The sequence below is a fragment of the Lissotriton vulgaris genome, chromosome 2_2 (assembly GCF_964263255.1).
Source record: "Lissotriton vulgaris chromosome 2_2, aLisVul1.2, whole genome shotgun sequence".
NCBI classification, from domain to species: domain Eukaryota; kingdom Metazoa; phylum Chordata; class Amphibia; order Caudata; family Salamandridae; genus Lissotriton; species Lissotriton vulgaris.
The window spans coordinates 225,780,755-225,796,361 of NC_141688.1; the positions used below are offsets into that span (position 1 = coordinate 225,780,755).

The 15,607-nt window shown below is 40.9% G+C and overlaps 1 protein-coding gene across 1 annotated transcript in view; it reads right to left on the reverse strand.

The window, feature by feature from the left end:
* Nucleotides 1-15,607, reverse strand: part of ELF5 (E74 like ETS transcription factor 5) — a 200,047-nt gene that overhangs the window by 86,973 nt on the left and 97,467 nt on the right. The gene's annotated exons all lie outside the window — the stretch shown is intronic.

The following is a 15,607-nucleotide window of genomic DNA, read 5'->3' on the forward strand; positions in this document are numbered from 1 at the left end:
ATTCCACACATCATCTTCCATTTAACCAAAAGCATCACAAACGGAGTTATAAGTTTATCTGACGTCTGCAGAAGATGGAACACGTTACCACTCACAAAGTCCTAGACCTGCCTTTCCAACTTTTCTTTCCAGCCCGAGCTGAAGGATCCTGACCACCTGTTGCTGTGCAGTCCCTCGACAAGCACCTACCCTGCAACCGACTTATGTACAATCAACCGGAACCATGAGGTGCTTACACCACTATATTAAGGCAAACAAATCGGTTTAGTGGTGGTGGCTTCACTCAGAGAGCTTTACTACCAGTAATCACAAAAATCCATCACTTAATTTCAGGATTAAAATAATCAAGAATTTGGGAAAGCTGCATTAGAACATTGGAATCTTGAGCTCTCTATTGGAGACAATGGAATGCTCCAGGCTTCTAATGGTCGGTAGAAGCCCGCAGGATCAACATTCAAATGTTTAACAAAGGCCTCTTGGAGTCCGAGGATATTTCAACCCCTTCGGGCTTAGTGAGGCCTTTGCTTTACAAACTAGAACAGTCTGCTCTCTGGGGCGAAATGCTCTGATAGCCTTAGAGCCCTTCGTAGCAGACTCTACCGGCCATTGAAGGCCCTGCTATGGCGGACTCTAAAGCTATGTAGGTTAATCTGTGATATCAGCCCGACATCTGTACAAAGCACCTTTACATTGTCTCTGGCCTGAAAACTCTTCTTACGCTCTTCCACTGATTCAGTTCCACTATCCTGCCCCATATTGAGGGCTTCCAGGAATACATGCTGCTCTACCGTGGTGCGATCACATTCTTGAATCCATGCAGTTCAGTCTTCAGACCAGAGTGGAAGGCCTACTATTAGTACCTCCTGGTGACTTCTGCCCTCTTTGAAGCTGAAAGTAGACAAGACCGGCATGAAGGCCTCTGTGTCTGGCCCAACCCTTTAAACAGTGCTTGCCTCAAAACGCAGGGAGATCTTCCCCTCAATCCACCTGTACATTCACTTTCTTTGAGGACATTTCTATTAAAAGCTTCTTTCAACTTTTATAATTTAAGGGCTGGTTGGATTAGCACTTAGACTAGATCAGTGCCTCTTAACCTTTTCACTTATATGGATCCCACTTAATAAATACTAAAAAAGGGGGACTCCCAATGTATCATTATTTGAATCTGGGGCCCCCACTGAGACATTACTGGAAGTCCCAGCCTAAGCATTTTCGATGATTTGTTCTGCAAAACAGTACACACAGAAAAAGATGGATCATTTCTAAATTCAATTGAGTCCATTCGCCGTCCATACTATATTTTGCTTGATGCACTAGCACTGCTCCCACATATCAGTTTGAAGATACTAATTACATTTTTAGCCTCCAATATCAAATTCCATCATAATTACAGGACGTTTTAAAAATGTCAATTGTACATTATATATATATATATATATATATATATATATATATATATATATATATATATATATATATATATATAATTTTTTTTATTATTATTTTTTTTTATTTTTTTTTATGAAGTGCAAGGCCTGTAAAAACTCTCAAAAGGTCAAGGATTATCAAATTCCAGGCAGGAAAAAGAAGGGTAAAATAACGAAATTGGTAAATTGTAACTCTGACTATACGGTCTATTGTCTGATATGTCCCTGTGGGAAGAGATATGTAGGGAGCACAGTAAAACCAACTAAACTCAGGGTCCTTGAACATATGAGGGCTATCACCTCAAAGGATCCAAGCTACCCAGTAGCTCGTCATTTCGAGCAGGTACATGACAGCAATAGCAATCTCTTGACTTATTTTATTTTGGACCAATTAGTCAGAACAGAAAGAGGGGGAAACTGGGTGAAGAAACTAAGAACTCTAGAATCAAGATTTATCATCCAGTTACAGACCAAGACCCCGGGAGGGATGAATAATGAGGAAGAGATGTGGACTCACATCTAAATAATCCCTTCAAGTCTCTTACTCTGTTTTGTTGTAAACCTGGAAAAATAGACATTTATACTGCTTTCTTCTAGACATAGATGTTTGTCCTGTTACCACATATATTTTTCAAAAACTGAATTTATTTTGTTCATTGGTGGATTACAGTGACAATTCCAAACAATATTTGTTTGAATGTTTAAAAGCATATTGTTATGCCCATTCAGGGCTAGATTGTACTATATTACAATAATTATGGTTTGTCTCTTAATGGGCCATGGTACTGTGAACCTTTTGTGATGTTCATTGAGGAATCGCAGTGAACACCCCATTCCAAAGGTACCCGCGGCACAGATGCCATTAAAATACAAATAAAAAGCATAGGATGCTGCAAATTGATGAAAACGTAATTTCAGATGTGATTATGTTGAGATTTAAACTAAACCAACATTCTGATATACATGAGTGCTCCTATTGCATTTTGAATTGATTAATTACAATTAGCACATTAGCCGTTATAAGATGGCCGCCGTGAAAGTGATGAAATAATTACTATATGTGCCTTTCTTTATGTTGATGTTTATTTTCGTTGAAAACACGTGACCTATGTCAATCACGGTTTTGTTTAAAATAATGGTCAAAACTAATGTCAGTTTACACTGACGAAGGCGGCAACGCCGAAACGCGTTTGTAGACTGATTTTTTTGCTGAAAAGGTTCTTGTGAATTAAAGATCTGGCGAGCCTACGCTATATTGACTTGGAGTGCTCTCATTTTTGTAAAAACCCGAGGATTGGGGGATTTCGGCGTTGTTCAATATATATATATATATATATATATATATATATATATATATATATATATATATATATCCATGAAGCTCATCACCCGTCACAGAAATCAAACTGCCAAATCTCAAAGTGACGAAAAGTCGACCCAAAAGTGCTGGTGCAGAGGTGTTTTATTCAATCAATGGCAGCGCTGCCGCCACATAAGCACCGCCGCCCCAAAAAATCCACGGACCACAGGCTACAAACCACTGGACTACACCATAAACGCATGGACACCTTAAATGCATGGACGGCATTCATAAAAACCGTGGCCCCAAAGCCTTGCTGGAAGTTCACTAGAACGTGCCTCTCGTTTCCCCTCTTTCACCATACTGAAAACCCTATGGGCTTCATGTATCTTGCATTTTATTGGTCGCAAACAGCTCAATTTGCAGAATCTGGTCATTTGTGACCAGTAAAATGAATGAATTTTGGTATGTATGAATTCCAATTTGTCATTTCCGAATTGCCATTTGGAATTGCGAATATTTACCGATTATGTGTTAGGAAAGGGCATGTTTGAGACGTCCCTTCCTAATATCGTATCGCAGTGGTATGTAGGAATGTTTTGCAACTGAAATGCGGTCGCTAAAAATTTGCAGTTTACCACCTACTTTAAGTAGGTAGTAACACATTTGCAAACGGGAAGGGGTCCATTCGGGACACCTCCCTCTTGGTGAACGTTCGTAAAAGAAAAATTAAGAGCAGGCAGTGGTCCCACGGACCACTGACAGCTCTTGGAAAAGAAAAAGAAAACTTTTCATTTTTCTTTTTTAAACTTAATTCATTTTCCTTTAAGGTAAATGGGCAGCATTTTAAAAAAAATGATTAATTTATTTTAAACCAATCACAGACATGGTGGTGTGCTGACCCTAGCAGGCCACCATCCCTGTGATTTTAACGATTCCTAATGGGTCGCAAACTGTGACCTGACTCATTAATATTAATGAGGTAGGTCAATGTGTGACCCATTAGGAAGCTCTATATGAACCTCATGGAGTTTCGTACATTCAAATAGCGAATACCTAATTGCAATTCACAGAGAATCAAAATTAGGTAATCACTATTTGACATAATGATACAGGTAGCCCTATTTAAACTAAGTTGGCAATAAGTTAGTGCTTCCCAAATGGCAGCTCTTAAATGCTGGGCCAGGGTACTACGAGGCATGACTGCCTCCTCCAGAACGAACATTTCTTTATCTTAAACAAGCCTTTCCGTTTCTTCAAAGAATACATTTTGAACACTGTATTCTTTCCAGTCAGCTAATCAACACTGCTACCTGGTGCCTAATTATAGGTATTACACACCAAATTATCGTAAGAAAATAACAAGATCATAACTAACTCAGGGCCTAATTAGGTCGAGCATTAGCGATGATCTGTTGCATCTCTCTGTGGGGCTTTGGCAATCTCACCCATTGCCAGTGGCTGTTAGCTGCAGCATTCAGAAATGCTTCCTTCTTATTGGTTCATTTCTGACAAAGTCCTTCCTTTGTTTGTTTAGTTCACTTTCCTGCGATTTCACTCTGAGGCCATCACATAGTACAGAGTGTGATGGCCTCTCTTCCGTCCTCCCATCTGCATATTGCAGGTCAGGAGTTGTTTTTTTGTGATTTTAAATAGCGCAAACTCGACCCAAAGGTTTTGCAGCCCTTTAAAAGAGCACCAGTTACGTTACAGAAGGAAACATTACGATAGGCACAGGGAAATTAATTTATTTCTGAGAATTACTGATGTTGAGCTGATGCCGAGGCTCGTTAATTATTTAATACCGCCTCGGAACGAACAGTCGAACACACACTTTACTTTTAACCTCACGCATGATGCTATCAGCATTGTTGTAACTACATTTAGGCCGTTTTCTACAGCATAGTAACCCCGGGCGTAGTGTGTGAGCGGGGCTACGCAGAGGTCCACAGAGTTGCAAACAAACTAAATGGAGTACATCTACGCTCCACTACGTCACCCGCCTCCACCCCCCTATTAACAAGTGAGTTTACAGGAATGAAAATAAACTTAAAACCACTTACCTGTGTACCGCTGTGTCACCGGGCCGCCCTCCTCCTCCTCCTCGCCATACCGGTAATGCTTCAGAAAACTGTGCATGCTTGCGCCCCCGCATGTGCATTTCTGGCGAGAAATATGCATGCGCACGCGCATGCATAGTTTTCTGCAGCGTTACCGGTATGGCAAGGAAGAGGAGGAGGGCAGCCCCAGAGCGCCGCGGTACACAGGTAAGTGGTTTTTAGTTTATTTTTAATTCCTGTAGACTTACTTCTTAATAGGGGTGGGGAGGCAGGGGATGGCCCACTCCACTGTGGAGTGTGCAGAGAGTTGCCTTCTCTGTATTCTCCGTGGAACCCGGAGAAGGCAAATCTCTGCACACTCAGCGGGCGGAGTGGAGGTCTCCGCCCGGGGTTACAGCATAGACACCATGCTGCGAAGTACGTATTTTATTTCTCTGTACTTTCCTTTTTTATACTTTATGGTGTACACTACTTTCTGAAGCATGTGGTCGGAGCACGGGCATATAAGTTACAGCAATCAAAGTGTCTGCTTGTTTTTTATGTGCCTACTTCCTTGCTTTAATCCACACTGTGCTTTTCCCAGTCACTGCTGCTTCTTCACATGATGTCACACTGTGCTATTCTCAGTCCCACTGCGTCTTCACATGATGCCACACCATGCTTTTCATGGTCCCTACTGCTTCCTTATGTCATGCTGCTCTGTGGGCCTACAGCCACTAAATTTACTCAATTAATGTCACTCTTTCCATTTCCGAGTCCCTCTGCTTCTTCGTGACACACTGCACATGTCCAGGACCCTGCTCTTTCCTCACGCAATATCACACTGAGTATCTAACCGTACTCCTTCCTCACATGATGCCACACAGAGATACTCAGTTCTTGCTAGTCCTCACACAAGTCCACACTGTCTGATATATTAGCAATTTGAAAAAGCGTTTACTATTTCCTAATCCTGTCACCAAGGTTCTTAGAATGGAAGCAGGATATTCAGTAGTATCGGGCTTAATTGACAAACTGGCATGGGTGCACAACAGCAAGTGGCTGTCTTTTCTCCTGGTCCAAAAGAGGAGTGTTTGTGTAGTTGTTTGTCTGCATGGATCCCTTTAACCTATCTGTTGAACCCTACATTGATTCATCCTTTTTTTCTTGTATTTATTTATACCAGTTGTGATTTTTTTGCATGCTGTTACCACTTGTCTATTACCTTATTGTGATATTTATGCTTAGCTTCTGGTAGAAATTGTTTTCTGAGGTATAATTACTTGAAGCCGCTCTGTTTTTAATCTTTCTGACATTCATTGGAATTTAGAATTTTTAGAGTCTGTTTCCATTTACAGCTCCTTCTGATTTATGAATGTTTACTACTTAGTTTTTTTGTTTACTGTTGACTCTTGTTTGAGCCTGGAATATGCTATGATAAGTAGCAAATAACTTTTGTATGGACTTCATAAGCCAGTATCTGTATTTCTCATGTGTTGCTTCAGTTTGTTCTTGCCCATGTCTGATGAAAAATATTTCTTAGGTGGTCACATATGTAGATCATGACCCTGTGCAGCACATGCTGATTACTGCTGGTAGTATAGCCATGTTCTCACATATTCAATATTTAGCTGTGCCAACTATAGAAGATCTAGACACTCAGGGGCAGATTTACTACTTCTGGCACAATCTCTGCTAATCAGCAGTGATGCGCCAGAAGAGTTGCGATGCATCTGCCCACCCGTGCGCCACCACTGATGTGCCGCGTTTACAATGCAAAACAAAAGGGGATGATTGACGGAGCGTTTGAGCAAATCAAACACTCACCCCCAGTCAACTGATCTGGGTTTAATCCATCACTGGGGGTGAGTGTTTGATTGGCTCAAACGCTCCGTCCATCATCCCTTTTGTATCGCTTTGTTCGCCTTAAGTCGGCAGGGTATGCTCAGACGTGAGTCCCCTGCTCTCTTGGCCACTGGATTCAAGATAGCCTGGCTGATGAGGATTATGAATCCAAAACCGGTCCCAGGATGCTTGTTTCCGGTCCGGGGAAGACATGGCTTGGCAGTTCGGGCTGGACAGTTCCCATGAGGCACAGGGTCAGACTGATTTGCATATGGCCATGTCTGAACTGGGGTGGCTGAGTGAGCTGAAGAATGGTGATGTATTGAACCCAGATCAGTTGACTGGTGGTGAGTGTTTGATTGGCTCAAACGCTCCGTCCATCATCCCCTTTTGTATCGCATTTACAATGCGGCGCACAGTGGCACACGGATGGGCAGATGCGTGTCGCATCCCCCGTCGGAAAGGCGGCGCATTGCTGGAGTTGCGTCGCAAGCGCGACGCAGCTCCAGCTGTTAAGGAGCAAGGCTCGGGGTACCCTATACCATACATGCTGCGTCAATCCTTACACCTGCTTCAAGCAGGCGCAGGGTTTTCACGCAGCATGGCCTTAAAAGTGACTGAGTGAAATCTTGTAGATTTCACTCAGCCACTTTTAGGTGGCGTTCCTGCGCCGGAACACACCCCCTGCGCCGAAACACCTACATGTGGCACAGGGCTTTACAACGTGATGCATCTGACAGATGCGTCACGTAGTAAATACCCCGCAGCATGGCGCTGGCTTTGCGCCGCAGCTGCGGCATAAAAAAGGCTCAAGGGCTTGTAAATCTGCCCTCCTATTTAAACTGACTGGCATTTAAATACTGCAATGTTGCATGTTCACATGTGTTAATTTTTAATTTTTTTTAGTATGATTCTTTTTCATTACCTTTACAACTTTTAACACTTTATTGGTTACTTGTTGGTAATATATAAGAGTCATTCTGTAGGCATATGCATGCATGGTGATACATGCGTGTGCCTACAGAATGTTGCGACCGCCAACCGTAATTATGTCAATGCCCCTTTTCTTAACTAAAAGGCATCAGCGAAAATCATTGCTTATTACTGATGCTGTTCAGCAACACCAAAAAACATTGGTATTGGTAAGTGAGTATGTCTCAACCCTGATTTTGCAAATGCTTATTTAATTTACATTGGCATTGTGCCACAGTCTCCTTATAAAATTATCTCATCTCATTTTTTTTTGCTAAACGTATAAGAATTTTAATAGAAGACATGTAAGTTTTAAAGTCTAGTCCAGCTTCTCTTTAGGTATAGTACAGAATACACATCATTTGGGAATGTACCTTTTGACTGCTAACTCTGGCTCCCTTTGATGAGACTGCTGCAAAGATTTTTTTAAATGTGCATGCAGCTAAATATTGTACTATGAAACTTCACGCAGATAGGTTTAAGGATTCCCAAAATGTCGGTTTCACATAAAATTATCTGTAGGAATTTTTTGCTGAAGTGCCCATCAAAAACACATCTGCCTGATTTAGACCAAACTTGATGTCGAGGGAGGGGAATGGTCCAACCTGTCCTTACTTGAACTGGTTTAAATCCATTTAGTATTTCACAAGAATTTTTTTAGCAATTTTTACAAATATTTTGGCAGAGTCTAGTTTGGTTGTATGTCACATTATCAACTATACAACTATACCAACATTGTAGCAAGTATTGACAAACAAAATATCATGTAATTAAGTGTATATTGCTATTAATTTACTATTTTTTACTCTGCATCCACGATCCACATACCTTGAAAATATACCTATCATCAAGGCACGCATAGCTATCAATAGTGCAGCAGGTGCAGTGGCTCAGGGGCCAATGGTTTTTATGGACCCTTTGCACTGAATTATGCTTGTATTTATTGTCCAGCCTGTGGATGAGGGAGGGGGGAGGAGCACAATTTAACTTGTTTTCACCAGTGCTGAGTACCCAACTGCTACATCACTGAACCTATACACACTTACCATAAAGGTATTTTGGCCATATAAATGTTGACTACAATATGTTAAACTCAATAATTTGGTGCCATGTCACTAGTTTTTGTTCTGGTATCCATTTGCGCATCAATGAGGAATTATTTGATTGGCAGGGGAAAGCTGATTATTTCCGCTCGAGCAGCCATTTACTAAAACGCAAATTGCTTTGCAAGCCTTCTTCTGATATAAAATTTTGTAGGGGCACGAGGGTGTCTGGCAGGCTCACAATTACTTGGGCTGACTGCTGCAATTCCCAGGTGGTCTGAAAAAACTTCAATTTCAATCTATCAGCAGCGTTCTCCACTCAGTTGTCATTCAGGCTGGTGTTCAGACAGATATCGAGTTTAAAATTTCGATCTTCGCAATATTGAGTAAGAAATAGCGTAGCTCAGAAATATTTATTTATTTATTTATTTATTAATGACATTTATAGAGCGCATACAATTACCCGTGGGCGTCTCGGCGCTAATATGCAATAATGTCTCTCCCTGATCAGTTGGCTCAGAAGCTTGATTTACTGATTGAATAACCATGCTTTCAGTTTTTTCCTAAACTGAAGGAGTGATGGGCTTGTTTTTATGTGGTTTGGTAGGGTATTCCAGATTTTAGGGGCCGCAATTGAAAAGCGGCGGTCACCCCAAGAAACTGTTCTGCTGCGTTGAACCACTAGTTGGTTAAGTGAGGTGGATCGAAGTATTCTGGGCGGATTATAGGGAATTAGTTGCTCTTTGAGGAAACGCGGTCCTTGGTCCTGCAGTGTTTTATAGACTGTGCACAATGATTTGAATTTTACCCTGTTTTGGATCGTTAACCAGTGGTAGCTTTTCAGAGTGTCCGAGATGGGTGCAAATTTAGGTTTTTTGGACAGCACGCGTGCCGCTGCGTTCTGCACGGTCTGTAGTTTTTTGGTAACTCTGTTTTGTGCATTAAGCAAAAGACCGTTACAGTAATCTAAAGATGTCAGGACCAGGGAGGTGACTAACGTCTTGGCTGCTGAGTCTGGTAGATAAGGTATAATTTTTCTTATCATTCTGAGCTTAAAATGGGCGTTAGCTGCCACCTTATTTGCGTGGGCCATGAAGTTGAGCTGGTCGTCGAATGTTACTCCTAGGTTTCTGACCTTAACGGTGGGGCAGGGAGGAGTACCTAGAGCCGATGGCCACCAGGCTACAGACCAGACTGGCAAAAGGTTACCAAAGATAACCACCTCCGTTTTATCGGAATTGAGCTTCAGGCAATTTTTTGCCATCCACTCACCGATAGCAATCATCCCACTTTGGAATCTCTCTGCCACCTCCTGTCCATCACCCTTTATGGCCAGCACCAGTTGAGTGTCGTCGGCGTATGAGGTTAGGCTCATCCCATATGCTTTGATGACATTAGCAAGGTCCGACACATATATATTAAATAGTGTCGGACTTAGGGATGAGCCTTGGGGGACCCCACACGGTAACGACAGTTCAGCTGATTGAAAAGGGCCCAGTGTAACCGCATGGGTTCTGTTGGCTAGGAAGGAAGCAAGTAGGTCCCTAGCAGTGAGCTGAATACCCATCCTTTCGACACGGTCGACCAAGATCTTGTGGTCAACCGTGTCGAAGGCTGCTGAGAGATCAAGAAGGACAAGCAAAGCTGTTCCTCCTTGATCGCGGATGACTCTTATGTCATCAGCTGCTTTGATGAGAGCGGTTTCCGTTCCATGGTGTTTACGGAAACCGAACTGAGTGTCATCCAGCAAGTTGTGACTTTCTGTGTATTCCGACAACTGCTGATTCATAGCCTTTTCGGTAACTTTAGCTAGAAAAGGGAGGCTCGCTATGGGGCGATAGTTTTTTAGTTCACCTTTATCTAGACCGGGCTTTTTGAGCAGGGGTTTGATCAGCGTATTTTTTAATGAATCAGGATAAGTTCCAGATGTCAGTATTGTGTTACAGACATGAGTAATGATAGGGATGACTGTGTCTGGCACAGTCGCGATCACAGAAGCTGGGCATGGATCCAGGGCTGACCCAGCTTTAATCGATTTTACTATGCCCTTAATTTGGTCAGTGGTAAGGGGTTTAAAGCTGGTCATGGTATTTTTTGGAGTGATCATGGGGGTGGTAGCACTACTGCTGCCCGGGTCTGAGTTAAAGGCTTGGTAAATGTCATTTACCTTCGCGAAGAAGAACTTACATAAAGCATCACATAGTACTTGTGATGGGGGCGGATTAAGGTCCGGGGTATTACCAGAAAGAGTTTTGGCGATGTTATATAGCTGTTTACTAGAGTTTTTTGCAGTCTCTATATGAAGTGTGAAAACATGTTTTTTTGCTGCTATTATCATTGCTTTATAAGAAGCAAGAGCTGTTTTGTATTTTTCCTTATTTTCGCTGTCGTAGGTTCTTCGCCAGTGCCTTTCCCTGTTCCTAGTTAATTGTTTTTGGATTTTTAGTTCTTCTGTATACCACTGAGCTTTTGGCAAACTTCTATTTCTTGAGAGGGATTTGGTAGGTGCCAGCTGAGTCGTGGCATCACCCAGCCATTTCTGGAATTGGTTGGTTGCAATATTGGGATCAGTGGATAGTTCCGGGCTGGTGTTGTTTAGAAGCAACGTTAGGTCATTAGGGTTAATGTTCTTCCATGCTTTGAACGTGCCAGTTTTCGAATGAACAGCCTTTTTCCTCAGCGAGCCTTTAATAGTGAGGCTGCTAAGAATGACTGAGTGGTCTGTCCATGTCATGGGGAGAACTGAGGTTATGCACAGACCTTCCACATTTGTAAAAATTCCATCCAGCGTGTGGCCTGCCTGATGGGTAGGAGTCATGACCAATTGTCTGAGGCCCATTATTTCTAAGTCTGATATAAGGGCAGTAGTATCCCTATCACTGGTTTGCTCCAGATAGAAATTGAAGTCGCCCATAATTGTGGTGGACTCTTCTGTAACTATGGACTCAGTGATGTTACTTAGATTAGCAAGGAACGCAGATCTGGTCCCAGGGGGTCTATAAAGAAGTACTCCCTTGAAGTTATAAGTAGGAGACAATTTTATATTAAAATGCATAGCTTCGCATGAAGTAATGGGAATAGGCGAGAAGCGGACCTCAAATTGGTCTCTTGCTATGATGGCTAGCCCACCTCCTTTTCCTTTGGGCCTATCCTGCCGATAGGCACTATAGCCTGGAGGAACTGCCGTTACATAGTCAGGGGCAGATGCCTCATCGGTCCATGTCTCTGTGATGTAGAGAACATCTAAGTTAAGGTCGCTGATGAGATCGGCTATTTCCTGGCAATGTTTGCTCAGGGAGCGCGCATTAATGAGTGCCATGGTCACGTGCGTATCTTTCTCTGAAACTAAAGTTTTAGCGACGATAGTAGAGTTAACAAACGCGGGCGCGATGTTGCAATGTGGGCATTGTGTTTGTTTCTCCAGAGGCGTGAGTGATAAATCGTATTTGGTGCTGAGAGGGGTATAGGAGGGACAGATCTCCAAAAGCGTACTGCGATTGTACGAAAGAGGAGAGACAGGGGTTGTGGCCCTGGGCCCGGTCCCGGCGCGGACGGGCGCAGACGGGCTTGCCTTTGGCGTGCCTTCGGCGCGCCGCCGGCGCGCCCGCTGCGCCCGCCCGCTGCGCGGACGGGCGATGCTGTTGTTAATATACATGATTTGGGCGGGACGGGAGGAGGGTGGGAGGGGCGCAGAGCTATCCGGCCAGCCTTCCCAATTGAAGATGGCGGCCAAAGTGATGTAGAAAGCTTCCCTGCGCCTGAATACAGCGGCGCTGTGGGAAGGGAAGTGTTCGAGCCTCGGCGAAGTAATCTCCCCTTAGGGGATGGCAGGAATGTGAAAGCGCACCTAATAAAATATATTACAATTTTTAAAAAACAATTCGTTTTTCAATCGTTTTCTGTGGCAAATAGTGCAAGGGAGCAAAACAGACCCCCGGCTGCCGCCTCAGAGGGAAACAACAAGCAACTCGACAGCAAGAATATCTTGGCCAAGAATATCAACTTATGGTAAACAATATTAATTTTAAAAAGTAGAACAGGGTTTAATATCATTTGCAAAAATATAGCTGATAATAATAGTGATTTTTTAATTAATGTTATGTATTTTAGTATATGTTTTAAATGTATGTGCTTTTTTTGTATAATAATTGTTTGTATTTTTTATATATGTGTCATATATTTAGTAGGTATTCATTTGTTTTATTAGAATTTTGCGTTTTTAGTTACGTAGTGGGTTATGGGTTTACAGGGGAATAGGGTGGGAAGTAATTTAATTATATTAAAATAATAGAATATTTTTTATTTATTAATATTTGTTAAGTAGAGATGTTATAGTGTTAAATGTGTAAATTAATTTATTATTAATTAATAATTTGTTGTTAATTAATAATAATTCTTTGTTTTGTAATTAATTATGATAATTGTGAAATTAGTTTTAGGTGTGTGTTTTTGTGTTTATAGGTGTAAAAGGTGGGAAGTAATCTATTTTTAATTGATGAATTAATAATTAGTTGTTAATTCATTTTAATTACTTAATTGGTAATTAATTATTGTAATTGTGAAATTAATTTTAGGTCTGTATTTTTGTGTTTATAGGTGTAAAGAGTGGGAAGCAATTTATTTTTAAATGATTAATTAATTGTTGGTTGTTAATTAATTATAATTAATTAATTTGCAATTAATTATGGTGATTGTGTAATTATTTTAGGTGTGTTTTGGGGTTTATAGGGACAAAGGGTGTTAAGAAGTGTATTTACTTTTTATTAATAATTATTTGTTAATTGATATTAATTAAAGTAATCAAAAATGTAAATGCTATTTATGTAGTTAATTATAGGTGTCTGTTGTGGTGTATATAGTAGTAATGGATAGGAAGTAATTTGTGTTTAATTAATTAATATATAGTTAATTAATGTTCATTATTTGATATTTATTTATGACAATTGTTTATTTTTTGTGTGTTGTTTTTACTTTCAAAGGGGTAAAGGTGGGTATTAAATACATTTTAATTACCTTATAATTAGTTGTTAATAGTAATAGTTTTTAATTCAAAAATACGTTTTAATTGTGTTTTATTATTTTATACTTTAATTTAGGTGTGTGTTGTGAACATTATAGTGTTAAAGTGTTTGTAGTTAATGAATGTTTATTAGTTTTTTGTTAACAATATTTTGTAATTGATTTTTAATTATGTTAATTATGAAAGTAAATTTAATTTAAAATGTTGAAGTGTGTTGTTATTCAATTCAAATTTGCTTTATTCGCTAAACCAATTATCATAAAAGCATACTACATATATATAAAATCACATTTTAGGATCTTAAAAACGGTTTTCATAAAAGCGTACAGCATGTATAAAAGATCACACTTTAAAATCTTAAAATAGAAAAACAAATTAGTTCTGTATATGAAAGTTATTTTTGTACAATTTTGCAAAAATAGACATGCAGTTAAATCCATAAATAGCATCTGTAAAAACAGGTCAACGGCAATGTAGGATCGATAGGTTACTAAGAGAGCAAGAATCGTAGCTTGTGCCTGATTATCCAAGCATAGCACAGGTACTTGGCCACTCCACAAACCAAAGTTAGAGAGGCAGTGTCGATTTTTAAAATGCGTAGTGCGACACGATAATTCGTGCAGCCAAGTACTTTGTATACTGGTGTAAGCCATTTGGCCCTTGCCGTCCTATACGCAGGACATGCAAAAAGAAAATGAGCTATGGATTCTTTGGGAGCAGCACAGCCTAGGCAAGATTCAAGTGATGCATTGGATCTATTCCATGCTCCGGTCATGGTGTAGTGGAAGATGGACAGAATGCAGAACAATGTCATACATTCACCCCAGTACAGAGATCTGGGCCTAAATCTATCGTTTTATTGCACTCCACACCACCCCAGTTCAGACATGGCCATATGCAAATCAGCCTTGACCCTGTGCCTCATGGGAACAGTGCAGCCCGAACTGCCAGCCATGTCTTTCCTGGACCGGAATCAAGCATCCTAGGACCGGTTTCTGGCTATCAGCCGTCTTCAGCCAGGATAGCTTGACTCCAGCTGGAGTGGAAGTGTCCCTAATCTCAACTTCATGAACAGAGCCCTGTCCCTAGGAATTTGTATAAAATCTAAATAGGGTTTTAATCTATGAAAGGATTTGTGCTCGAAGAACTCCACAGTAAATTTCCTAAGCTTGGGATTACATATTTCTCTATTCTGAACCAAATTACAGTAGGCTTGTTTAAGCTCCTGCTTGGTTGGAGGAACCTGGCTGGCCCAAGCCTCCCCAAACCCAATGTCAGCTAAAAGCTGCCTAAGGTTGGTCAACCATCGAACCCTGTTCCCTGTGCCAGCTAGTATCACTTCACTGAGTGCTGCTGCGCAATTGGCAAGCTCTGGGACCCTTCTAATGCCGGCCCAGAAAAGTAATAGACGAAGTCGCGCAATGTCCTGGATAGAACGCCTTCCCATATCCTAGTAAAGGGGTTTTAGCAGAGTAGCTATCAGAAGGGAAACAAGATCTCTAAACAATTTGTTCTCAGATTTGACAAGTTCGCCAATATTTTCAAAGCCCCACAATTCGGCCCCAGAAAGGGCCGAAAGCAACGCTTTACCCTCATAGACTGTAAGTGCGGGGGCTACTGGCCTACTAGATGAAAGATGTTGCTCTCTTGCTATGGCCCCCGAAGCCCGTTTATGGCTGAGGAGCTATCATAAAAGCACATAACAAATAATATGATAATATAGACAGTTAGTACAGTTGAAAAAGTACTCACATGATACAACAAAAAATTTGAAATCTTTCTCTGTCATATTGGTGTAGAATTAATACATTATACCACAGTTTTCAGAAAGTTTACTAAACACCATATGACAAATTCATTATTTAAAAATTGCAATACTAAAAACTCTTTAAATCTAATTTCTTTAAAATTGGTACCATCCATTTTTTCTTTAGCAAGGTATAACATTTACAGAAAACTAC